Raw genomic sequence first — 12,701 nt, 5'->3', positions numbered from 1 at the left:
GCACTTCTTTAGAAATGAAAATAATCAGATGTCCATGTTTCATTGCGTCCTAAAAGGGTCAAAGTAAATGGAAAAATGAGTATGCTTTTGTACATTAACTTCCTTCGACTTCACTAACTTAAGTATGTCGTAGTAAATGTTCAAACTGACCACCGTTTTCATGCTGGCATAGCGCCGTAAATATTTAACTGCGACCACTAGTTTCTACACTCAAATTCCGCCGTTTGATGCTGTCTTTCTGTCTTACAGTTCGTTCAGATTGTTTTTCCGCACCGTGTATAAACACAGTTTAGCGCCGCCATGGGTCAGTTATATATATTGTATGACATACAGGGAAGATTCCGACATACACGATGAATGTGTGGTGACAGCACGGCGCAATTCCAGTGCCACAACCGAGACGACGGCAGCCGCGCGATTCCGGAGGTACGATCGTAGCCGCTCGTTCTGAGTCGCCTTGTCAGCTTCCAACGTGAACGTCATGACGTGTTACCTCAAAAATATCCAAGCGGCCACGGATCAGCAGCCTTTGAAACATGTGCAAGCCAGTGTTATTGTATTGTATGGTAACCGGGGACCTAGAAACGACGGAGAGGCTCTGTCCCTGCCGCAGCCGCAGTGGTCCACAACCCCACGACGACTACCGCAGTCCACATCACCCCTCCGCCGCCCCCACACCGAACCCAGGGTTATTGTGCGGTTCGGCCCCCGGTGCCCCCCCCCTCCCCCCCCCCCAGGGAACGTCTCACACCAGACGAGTGTAACCCCTATGTTTGTGTGTTAGAGTAATGGTGCTGTACGCGAACGTGGAGAACTTGTTTGCGCAGCAATCGCCGACGTAGTGTAACTGAGGCGGAATAAGGGGAACCAGCCCGAATTCGCCGAGGCAGATGGAAAACCGCCTAAAAACCATCCACAGACTGGCCGGTACAGTGGACCTCGACAAAAATCCGCCGGGCGGATTCGTGCCGCGGTTGCAGTTACCAGTTTTATGAAGGATGTGAAGTGTTGATACTGCTGCGTGTTTCTTTTAATGACATCCTAGCATCGTGGAAGACTTCAGTTACCATGAGGACGTCACTGACATTTCCACTATTTTGAAATTTTCCTCTTGTACCAATTGGGATGGACTTACCACTGAGGAAAACGTACCCTAAAATGGAAACGGCGTGGAAGCTAATGTTGGCTTTATGATCAGCGTTTTTGCTTGAGCTCCCATCTGTGGCAAGGTATGTATCTAAATGAAGGATTCCGTCATGATATGCAGATAATGCTCGATACATAGTAATACCATTTCGGTCAGTCCAATTAAATAAAAACGCCCATTGTTCCTTTTATAGGTTTTCCATCATGATGTTTTAACAAAGACCTTGCAAAAATAACTCGACTCCCCGAGGGCGCTGCAAATGGTTCAAATGGCTCTGAGCACTATGGGACTTAACATCTGAGGTCATCAGTCCCCTAGAACTTAGAACTACTTAAACCTAACTAACCTAAGGACATCACACACATCAATGCCCCAGGCAGGATTCGAACCTGCGACCGTAGCGTTCACGCGGTTCCAGACTGCACCGCCTAGAACCGCACGACCACTCTGGCCGGCATTTGCCGACGACATAATTCTGTCAGATACAGCAAAGGACCTGGAAGAGCAGTTCAACGGAATGCATTCAACGGAATGCACAGTGTCTTGAAAGGAGGATATAAGATGAACATCTACAAAAGCAAAACGGTATGTAGTCGAATTAAATCAGGTGATGCTGAGGGAATTAGATTAGGAAATGAGACACTTAAAATAGCAGATGAGCTGGCAATGGCAGTTAAAGCATTTCCGAAGAAGAGACATTTGTTAACATCGAGAATAGATTTAAGTATCAGGAAGTCTTTTCTGAAAGTATTAGTATGAAGTGTAGCCATGTATGGAAGTGAAACATGGACCATAACAAGTTTAGACAAGAAGAGAACAGAAGCTTTCGAAATGTCTTTCTCCAGAAGTATGCTGAAGATTAGATGGGTAGATCATGTAACTTATGAGGGGTTACTGAATAGAATTGTGGAGATGAGGAATTTGTGGCACAACTTGACCAGAAGAAGGGATCGGTTGGTAGGACACGTTCTGAGCCACCAAAGGATCACCAATTTAGTATTAGAGGGCAGTATGGAGGGTAAAAGTCGTAGATGGAGACCAAGAGGTGAATACAGTAGAAAGATTCGGAAGGATGTAGTTACTCGGAGATAAAGAGGCTTGCACAGGAAAGAGTAGCATGGAGAGCTGCAGCAAACTAGTCTCTGGACTGAAGACCGCAACAACAGTAACAAATACGTTGATAACCTCGACGCTGATAGCTCATAAGATCCAAAAACGCACATAGAAATCCCTCGCCCTGTGTAGTGCGTGCAACAACATTGACACTGTACTGAATTCGGTAGTGCGATTGTCTGGCTCACCCCAGCGAACGTGAACCTGTATTTGCAGCGGCAATCCCTTGCACTGCTGCAAGCGGTGAAGGAGGCGCCATCATCGGAGCAGACTCTCTTTGTGGTTGCTGTGTAATCCAGGCTGCGCGCAACTGCCGTGGATATGAACAGGCTGGCTAGACGAGGTCAGCCAGGGGCGTGCGACCCTACTCTCCGTCCTTAATGGCGCCCGTCTCACGTATGGCGCGCATTAGCCAGAGCTGCCCCGCGCACCTAAGCCCGGATAACCCGCCACTACTCTGCCACTAAGTCCGCTGACGTGTGATTTAACGCGGCGCGGCAACGCCTTGTTTATCGAGCGCGCCAATAAATGCTGCATTGGAATGGACGGCGTCGGACTAACCGCGGCTCCGAGTAAATAAATTACGAGCGGACTCGCCGGCTAATATTCCACACGTCATCAAAGACAGCTCGCGGCTGCGTCAGCGGAGCGAGAGATGGTCATATTATTGCGCATCCTGCTTGTATTACAGCTACCGTATTCGTGCCCGGATTAAAACACGGCAATAAGTGAGCGGGACACGGTTAGTTGGTTGATTCGGGGGAGGGAACCAAACAGCAAGGTCATCGGTGCCATCGGATTAGGGAAGGATGGGGAAGGTAGTCGGCACAGTCACAGGAACCATCCCGGTATTTATCTGAAGCGATTTAGGAAAATTACTGAAAACCTAAATTAGGATGGTCGGACGGAAGTTTGAACCGTCGTCCTGCCGCATGCGAGTCAAGTGTGCTAACCTCTACCCACTTCACTCTGTAGCGGGACATGTCTTATCATTATTTTCGCATTGGGTATAGTAATCCCGTGACTTTTAGTGCCGTTTTACACGTTCATTTTATCGCTGAAGAGTCCGATGAGTGGTATACGAGGGTCACTCCAAAAGAAATGCACACTATTTTTTCAAAAATCCATCTTTCATTCTACATGTCTGAAAGTTTCACAGTGTGTAGGTACATCCTTTAGGAACAATATTTTCATTTCTCCACATAATTTCCATCCCTCTCAACTGCCTTACGCCGTCTTGGAACCAGCGCCTTTACAACCGCACGGTAAAATTCTGGACCAACCTGTTGGAGCCACTGTTTGGCAGCTTGCACAAGGCAGTCGTCATCTTCAAACCTTGTTCCACGAAGAGAGTCTTTCAGTTTCCCAAAGAGATGATAGTCACATGGAGCCAGGTCAGGACTGGAAGGCGGGTGTTTCAGTGTTGCCCATCCGAGTTTTGTGATCGCTTCCACGGTTTTTTTGACTGACATGTGGCCGTGTATTGTCGTGCAAAAGCAAAACATCGTGCTTTTGCCGATGTGGGCGAACACGACTCAGTCCAGCTTGACGTTTCTTCAGTATTGTCACATATGCATCAGAATTTATGGTGGTTCCACTTGGCATGATGTCCACAAGCAAGAGTCCTTCGGAATCGAAAAACACCATAGCCATAACTTTTCCAGCAGAAGGTGTGGTTTTGAATTTTTTTCTGGGGTGAATGCACATGATGCCACTCCATTGATTGCCGCTTCGTCTCTGGTGAAAAATGATGGCGCCATGTTTCATCACCTGTCACAATTCTTCCAAGAAATTCATCTCCACCATTCTCGCACTGTTCCAAAAGTTCGCTACATACCGTTTTTCGTGTTTCTTTGTGAGCCACTGTCAACATTCTGGGAACCATCTGGCACAAACCTTTTTTAACGCCAACACTTTCAGTATTCTGCAAACACTTCCTTCCCCTATCCCAACGTAGCGTGACAATTCGTTCACTGTGATGCGTCTGTTAGCAGTCACCAATTCGTTAACTCTCTGCACATTGTCTGGAGTGTGTGCAGTACGAGGCCTGCCGCTGCGAGGACAATACTCAATATTGCCGTGCCCGCTTTCATCACGTAACCTGCTTGCCCACCGACCAACTGTACTGCGATCGACAGCAGCATCTCCATACACCTTTTTCAACCTCTTGTGGATGTTTCCCACTGTCTCGTTTTCACAGCACAGGAATTCTATGACAGTACGTTGCTTCTGACGAACGTCAAGTGTAGCAGCCATCTTGAAGACATGCTGTGACGGCGCCACTCAGGGGAACAGGTTGAACTGAGTTTGAAAACACGCGGGAAGGATGTATCTACACATTGTAAAACTTTCACACATGCGGGATGAAAACAGTATTTTTACAAAAATAGTGTGCATATCTTTTGGAGTGACCCTCATAGATTGTCGTAACTTGCTACCACCACCCTGCTGCTGAATGTTGCCCGGAACCGAAGGTATGTCTACATCCGTGCGTGACAGCGCATATGATGATACACGAATGCTGCCGATAGAAGATGAAGCTTTCACTCACACAAGACGCCTACAAGTGTGCCCATCAGAGCTCCCGCGGCTCGCTGACAAAGTGGTTTCTATAAGAATGAAGTAGAATATGGAAATTTCGTGCGAATAACACGTATGAGTTTTGACCTACGGTGTGAGATGAGGCCTTGTTTCTTCGACATCAGAAGTAAAATTTTCTACGACAGGAACCAAACGTGATACAGAAAAACTCCGTCCTGAGAGGCCTCGGGAGGCCCAGCGGTACCGACCGACCGCCGTGTCATCCTCTGCCAATAGGCGTCACAGGATGCGGATATGAAGGGGGTGTGGTCAGCATACAGTTCCCACCACCGTTATCAGTTTTCGTGACCAGAACCGCTGCTTCTCAATCAAAAAGTTCCTCAGTTGGCCTCGCAAGGGCTGAATCCATTCCGCCAGCCAGACCCGGTCGGTCACCCATCCAAGTACTAGCCAAGCACAACAGTATTTAACTTCGGTGATCTGACGGGATCCGGTGTTACCACTGCGGCAATCCCGTAGGCAAACGTGACACAGCTTTAAACGAAATATGCTGTACGCAAATCAGTGTAGGCCGCAGACAACAGTGGAGAGAATTTAGAACTCTGCGTGCATAGTACTACCGACAAAGACCTGTCATTGATACCTCGAACAGCAGTCAGTGGAAGAGTCCAGCACTCAGTGAAACATGTCTCGTGCCTGTTTCGGTACAGCACGTTTTGGCTACGATTTACGGACATTATGGCAACCCTCAGTTTGGTTGGAGTTTTGCCCTCCGCTCCCCCGGCCAACACAGACACCAATGTAATTTCGCGAAGTCTCGGGCGTCATCCGTAAAGTGCTAGAGAGTGGACGCCTGCAAGATCTTGAGTGGACAGCTTGCCAGGCGGTTTGGTACTTGTATTAATCAATTTTCAGTGTCATACTTTAGTGGGTCATGACAGCGGTTTTTCTTAATTGATAGGTACACTTTCATACATTATAAGCAAGTCCGCCTGTGGAGACAGCTTCCCCCCACCCCACTCGCCACCCCGCTCCCCCACCCCCAGACGAATGGCGATCTGATACTTCGTAGTAAGGATGCTGAAGACCATGTTATTGAGCAAAGTCGTCGAAAAGAAGTGGTGCGTGCAGTAAGGGTGTTTACGTATTGAACATAATTTTTTTGACGGACTTCGATTTACGAATGACGTAGAATCTTACAAAAAAATGAGCACTGTGAGACTTAAATTCTGAGGTCATCAGTCCCCTAGAACTTAGAACTACTTAAACCTAACTAACCTAAGGACATCACACACACCCATGCCCGAGGCAGGATTCGAACCTGCGAACGTAGCGGTCGCGCGGTTCCAGATTGTAGCGCCTAGAACCGCTCGGCCACCCCGGCCGGCGTTGAATCTTACAGTTAGTCATCGGTAACTTCTTGCAAAAAGTAATTGCTTCCCCCCCCCCCCCCAGTGCCTTGCTTCGTTAATTTCTGAATGAAAACTCGGTTTTTAGGCCAACCGTTTCCAATAAAATTTTCTAGCTGTCGAAAACTATCTTGGCCATTGTCGTCAGCAGTGAAAACCCCTGGCTGCCGGAGCTGGCAGTTTTCCGTTTATGAAGGAAAGATTCCAGACTCTGCCACCAATGAGAAGCTCGAAACAGGACCGACACGCCACGGGACCGAGTGACGAACCGAGCGAGGTGGCGCAGTGGTTAGACACTGGACTCGCATTCGGGAGGACGACGGTTCAATCCCGTCTCCAGCCATCCTGATTTAGGTTTTCCGTGATTTCCCTAAATCGTTTCAGGCAAATGCCGGGATGGTTCCTTTCAAAGGGCACGGCCGATTTCCTTCCCCATCCTTCCCTAACCCGAGCTAGCGCTCCGTCTCTAATGACCTCGTTGTCGACGGGACGTTAAACAACACTAACCGAGTGACGAAAAGTCACGACAGGGGCCGGCGCCACGTTTGAAACTGCCGCTCCCGGCTGCCTAGAAGCGACACGTATCCTTCTTCGCTTCCTTTCGATATCCAGACTTCGCCCCACACCCTACTAAGTGTTTACTCTTGGTGTCTGTTAAAATTTTTGCTGTTCATTCTGGGCTCAGCCGTCTCCTTATAATGGAATCCTAAGATGTTGACTCATGAGCCAAGACTCTCGTGTCTTCAAACAATATTTCTGTCCTTTTTTCAGGCAACGCTGAAAAGCTCGCTTTGTTTAATGTGTCGCTTGTGCTCGGTTCGACGCTCTCCAACTGTGCCAATTGTCTGAACTATACACACTGAAGAGCCAAAGGAACCGGTACACTTGGCATGCAGACTTGTCCCAAGACGACGTGACATGGACTCGACTAATGTCTGAAGTAATGCTGGAGGGAATTGACACCATGAATCCTGCAGGGCTGTCCATAAATCCGTAAGATACGTGGGGGTGGAGATCTCTTCTGAACAGCACGTTGCAAGGCATCCAAGATATTCTCGATAATGTTCATGTCTGGTGAGTTTGGTGGCTAGCGGCAGTGTTTAAATTCAGAAGTGTGTTCTTGGATCCACTCTGTAGCATTTCTGGACGTGTGGGGTGTCGCATTGTCCTGCTGAAATTGTCTGTCGGAATGCACAATTGACATGAACGGATGTAGGCGCTCAGAGAGGAAGCTTACATACGTGTTATCTGTCAGAGTCGTTTCTAGACGTATCACGGATCCCATATCACTCCAACTGCACACGCTCCACACCATTACAGAGCCTTCCTTGTTTATGGCTGAAAAGAAGCATTTATTTTAGAAACTGACCGGTTTGTTGCTTTAGTATTACATATGTAGCGGTACAGGTAACCAAAATTCTCCTAAATTTTCAACATTAATGCGATGCATTTTTGCATTCGGCCAAACGAAAGGGTACCAAACAATTCGAAAGTTTGTATTGACATTTGCTCCTTTTTACAAACGACAGAATTACAGTTTTCCAGTGACTTCTTTTTTTTTTTTGCATTATGTATCATTTAGTTTGGTACTTCCCCCACGAGTGGCAGGAAGCATAAAGTTTTCTGACGATTTCTCAACAATCTGTGTGAAATGTTTTATTTTGCTTTTATAAGCAATGATATCCATTTCTACCCATAATGCCCCATTGTTAAACAAAATAAGCGTTTATGTTTTACGGGTTTTGCTTGCTCCAAAGCAGATACCGAAACAATCAAAATAAGAAGCATAATAAATAAGAAAACATAAAAAAATTCTTGTAGTGCATAAGAAATCAACGTTCTACTGTTTCAGAATTTTCTTCATTCATTAAATTTTAGATTGGAAGGACGGACTTTCAAAAAATGTGTTCGCAAATTATTTTTGTATTAATGTGGAACGAAATATTATATGCTTTCAAATGTCATTCGGTGCGTCCAAACTCTGTACGAGATCTCGCCATAGCAATAATGAAATCTTTGATGAAAATATTACTATTGAAATTAAGTGAACAGTATTCCCGAACTCGTCTGCTAGTAGACGTTGCCATTGGTCAGATGATCGAGATGTTGGTTTCAGTTCAAAGACGATCTATATCATTTATTGTCTAAGGCTGTAAGGTGTACCTAGTCAGACGTGTATTAACAAAAGTGCTAAAGCAAACGAATACTTTGGAACGGGTAGATAGCTCGACAGTACCGCATACACACTGTTCAGATTTCGCGTAGTTGGGAAGTGGTGGTGGTTCCGAGGAACCTCCTTTACTGATTGTGAGCAGGGATCGGCGGCGGTCGCGAAGCTCGCTGGCAGATTGCCAGGCGGCGCCATGCGGCTGCGGCCGCGCAGGTGTGCCTGAATGGCGCCTCCTGATGAATGGGGCGTCGGCGTCGGCGCCGCTAACGATGACGGATGTCCTGTGGGGAGCGCGCGGCTATTCTCGGTCCTCCCCCGGCTCCCTCTGCTTTATGCGGCCAATATTCAGCTGCGGCCAAGTCGCTTCACTTGAAACGAGGCCACCAGCCTCACTGAGCACCAACTTTGATCCATCAAACTTGCGACACTGACACGAATCAAATTGATAAATATACTGTGATATTTCCTTCTCGTCCTCAAAATCTCAAATGGCGAATGCCTGTACTGCCACTGTACTCTGGTCACAGACGATTTCCTCTCCATCCTTGTCCAACAGAACTAGTTCTCCTAATACAAGAACCTCAGTGTATAAGAGACGGTAAACCCTCATCTTTAGCCCTACTTCCTCCTCCCCCACGCCCTCCTTCCTGGTCTCCTACGTCCTCCTTCCTCCTCCCCCACTACTGCCTTCCTCCTTCCTCGTCCCCAGCGTCTCCTTCTCCCTTCATTCTCCTTCCTCCTTCCTACATCCTGCATCCTTCTTCCTCCTTCACCATCGTTCTTTCCTTCCTCCCCCACTACCTCCTTCCACCTCCCCCACTACCTCCTTCCACCTCCCCCACTACCTCCTTCCACCTCCCCCACTACCTCCTTTCAACTCCCCCACTACCTCCTCCCCCAATACCTCCTCCCCCACTGCCTCCTCCCCCACTGCCTCCTCCCCCACTACCTCCTCCCCCACTACCTCCTCCCCCACTGCCTCCTCCCCCACTGCCTCCTCCCCCACTGCCTCCTCCCCCACTGCCTCCTCCCCCACTGCCTCCTCCCCCACTGCCTCCTCCCCCACTGCCTCCTCCCCCACTGCCTCCTCCCCCACTGCCTCCTCCCCCACTGCCTCCTCCCCCACTGCCTCCTCCCCCACTGCCTCCTCCCCCACTGCCTCCTCCCCCACTGCCTCCTCCCCCACTGCCTCCTCCCCCACTACCTCCTCCCCCACTACCTTGTTACTCCTCCTTCCCCACCAGCTCATTCTTGGTTCCTCCCTCCCTCCCCCACCCACTAGCTCGTTCCTCGTCCCTCCCTCCCTCCCCCCCCACTAGCTCGTTCCTCGTCCCTCCCTCCCCCCACTAGCTCGTTCCTCATCCCTCCCTCCCTCCCTCCCCCCACTAGCTCGTTCCTCGTCCCTCCCTCCCTCCCTCCCCCCCACTAGCTCGTTCCTCGTCCCTCCCTCTCTCCCTCCCCCCCACTAGCTCGTTCCTCGTCCCTCCCTCTCTCCCTCCCCCCCCACTAGCTCGTTCCTCGTCCCTCCCTCTCTCCCTCCCCCCCCACTAGCTCGTTCCTCGTCCCTCCCTCTCTCCCTCCCCCCCACTAGCTCGTTCCTCGTCCCTCCCTCCCTCCCTCCCTCCCCCCCACTAGCTCGTTCCTCGTCCCTCCCTCCCTCCCTCCCTCCCCCCCCACTAGCTCGTTCCTCGTCCCTCCCTCCCTCCCTCCCCCCCACTAGCTCGTTCCTCGTCCCTCCTCCCCCACTAGCTCGTCCCTCGTCCCCCACTACTTTCTTTCTCCTTCCTAATCCCCAGTGTCTCCTCCTCCCTCCATCGCCCTTCCTACTTCCCACATCCTCCTCCTCCTCCACCATTGTCCTTTTCTTCCTCCTCCCCCACTCCTTCCTCTCCCCCCTCCCCCTCACTGTCTCCTCCTCCTCCACCACCACTGCCAGCTGCCTTCTTTCTTTCCACTTCCTTTTTCTTTTTTTTTTCAATTATTGCTGTCTTCTTTTTTCTCTCTTTCATTTTACCACTTCTTTCATATCTTTTTTTTTGCTCTTTCATTTGTTTCCCCAGTCTTATTTCCTCTTTCATTTCTTTTCTCCACATCAGGAATAGAGGGAACTCTTACATTTATTCTCATGAAACTCTAATATTTATTCTCTTCTTTCCTTTGCCTTCCTTCATTTCTTCTTTCTTCCTTCGTAATCTACATATTCCTCTACCTCTTTGTCTTACTTTAAGGACTGGGCATTTGACATTATAGAAAGCGTGGCCATGAATCTCTTGGTCGTTTCATGTTTCCTATATGATACTGTGTTCGAACATAATTAATTGCCTCGAAGAAAACGGTCTATTGACACTCAGTCAACATGGGTTTAGAAAACATCGTTCTTGTGAAACACAATTAGCTCTTTATTCACATGAAGTGCTGAGTGCTATTGACAAGGGATGTCAGATCGATTCCGTATTTCTGTATTTCCGGAAGGCTTTTGACACTGTACCACACAAGCGACTCTTAGTGAAATTGCGTACTTATGGAATATCGTCTCAGTTACGTTACTAGATCTGTGATTTCATGTCAGAGAGGTCACAGTTCGTAGTAATTAACGGAAAGTCATCGAGTAAAACAGAAGTGATTTCTGGCATTCCCCAAGGTAGTGTTACAGGCCCTTTGCTGTTCCTTATCTATATAATCGAGTTGGTAGACAATCTGAGCAGCCGTCGTCGGTTGTTTGCAGATGACGCTGTCGTTTATCGACTAATAAAGTCATCAGAAGATCAAAACAAACTGCAAAACGATTTAGAAGAAATATCGGAATGGTGCGAAAAGTGGCAGTTGACCTTAAGTAGCGAAAAGTGTGAGGTCTTCCACATGAGTGCTAAAAGGAACTCGTTAAACACGATAAATCAGTCCAATCCAAAAGCCGTAAATTCAACTAAATACCTAGGTATTACAATTACGAACAACTGAAATTGGAAGGAACACAAGAAAATGTTGTGGGGAGGGCTAACCAAAGATTGCGTTTTATTGGCAGGACACTTAGAAAATGTAACAGACCTACTAAGGAGACTGCCTACACTACGCTTGTCCGTCATCTTTTAGAATACTGCTGCGCGGTGTGGGATCCCTACCAGATAGGACTGAGGGAGTACATCGAAAAAGTTCAAAGAAGAGTAGCACGTTTCGTATTATCGCGAAATATGGGAGAGAATGGCACAGATGGACATCATTAAAAGAAAGTTCTCGTTGCGACGGAATCTTCTCACGAAATTCCAATTACTAACTTTCTCCTCCGAATGCGAAAATATTTTGTTGACACCGACTTACATAGGGAGGAACGATCACCAAGATAAAATAAGGGAAATCAGAGCTCGTACGGAAAGATACAGGCGTTCATTCTTTCCGTGCGCTATACGAGATTGGAATAATAGAGAATTGTGAAGATGGTTCGATGAACCCTCTGCCAGGCACTTAAATGTGATTTGCAGAGTATCGATGTAGATGTAGATGAATGCAACTTCACTGACATTCACTATTACACGGTGATAGTCGGTAATTTTGAAACTGAGGACAGAAATGCAGAATTATCCCCAAAAACATTATTTTTTAAAAATAAACAAGGGTTAATGATTTTGTTTCGTCACAGAACGTAAAGAAATTTATTTTAGTTACACAAGCTACTAATACAGCAGTGAGGCATATTTCAACTGAAGTGAACTTGACGAACAATTACGCAAAAAGTGTACTTCACTCAAATGCATTTTACGTGGCCAGCAGCATATTCACATCTTGCCGCGTTGCCTAGCTATTTCTTCTTTTGCCCTGTAAAGAACACTGCTTGCTACTTCACGAATATTCGTGATTATCTGCATGGAACGATAATGGAAGCTGTTGCTAAATGTCTGTGTTTTAACGCTACGATTGGTATGCCTATCAAAACGTTATATACATTCTTGCCATTAAAGATTGCTCAAAGAATCCCAAACTATCCCAAAAATGATTTACAAGTAGTTTTCTTTTTTCCTTCTTCGCCATCTAAAGAAAAAGGAGGATAGGGTTTAATATTCCGTCAGCGACAAAGCCATGTAAGTGAATAACAAGCCATATTGAACAAGAATGGGTAACGAAATCAGCCAAGTTCACTTTTTCGAGGGAATCACCCATGCCTTCGTCTTACTCGATTTAGGGACAAGCGAAAATCTTGGTGATCAGTGAGCATGTGAACTCCGTTCGTCGTCCTGGAGGCGAGAACTGCGTCACAACTATTCGTTCCCGTGAGCTCTTCACAACGCAGATATTTGCAGCCATCAAAAACAACAGTTACACACCTGAA

General features: G+C 47.6%; 1 protein-coding gene across 3 annotated transcripts in view; it reads left to right on the top strand.

The window, feature by feature from the left end:
- The window catches only part of LOC126198537 (eye-specific diacylglycerol kinase), a 679,131-nt gene that overhangs the window by 491,411 nt on the left and 175,019 nt on the right, over positions 1-12,701 (top strand). The window lies entirely within an intron of this gene.

This window comes from Schistocerca nitens, chromosome 8, assembly GCF_023898315.1.
Source record: "Schistocerca nitens isolate TAMUIC-IGC-003100 chromosome 8, iqSchNite1.1, whole genome shotgun sequence".
NCBI classification, from domain to species: Eukaryota; Metazoa; Arthropoda; class Insecta; order Orthoptera; family Acrididae; genus Schistocerca; species Schistocerca nitens.
Note: the sequence above shows the minus strand (reverse complement) of the source record. Positions and strands in the feature narration are given on the sequence as shown.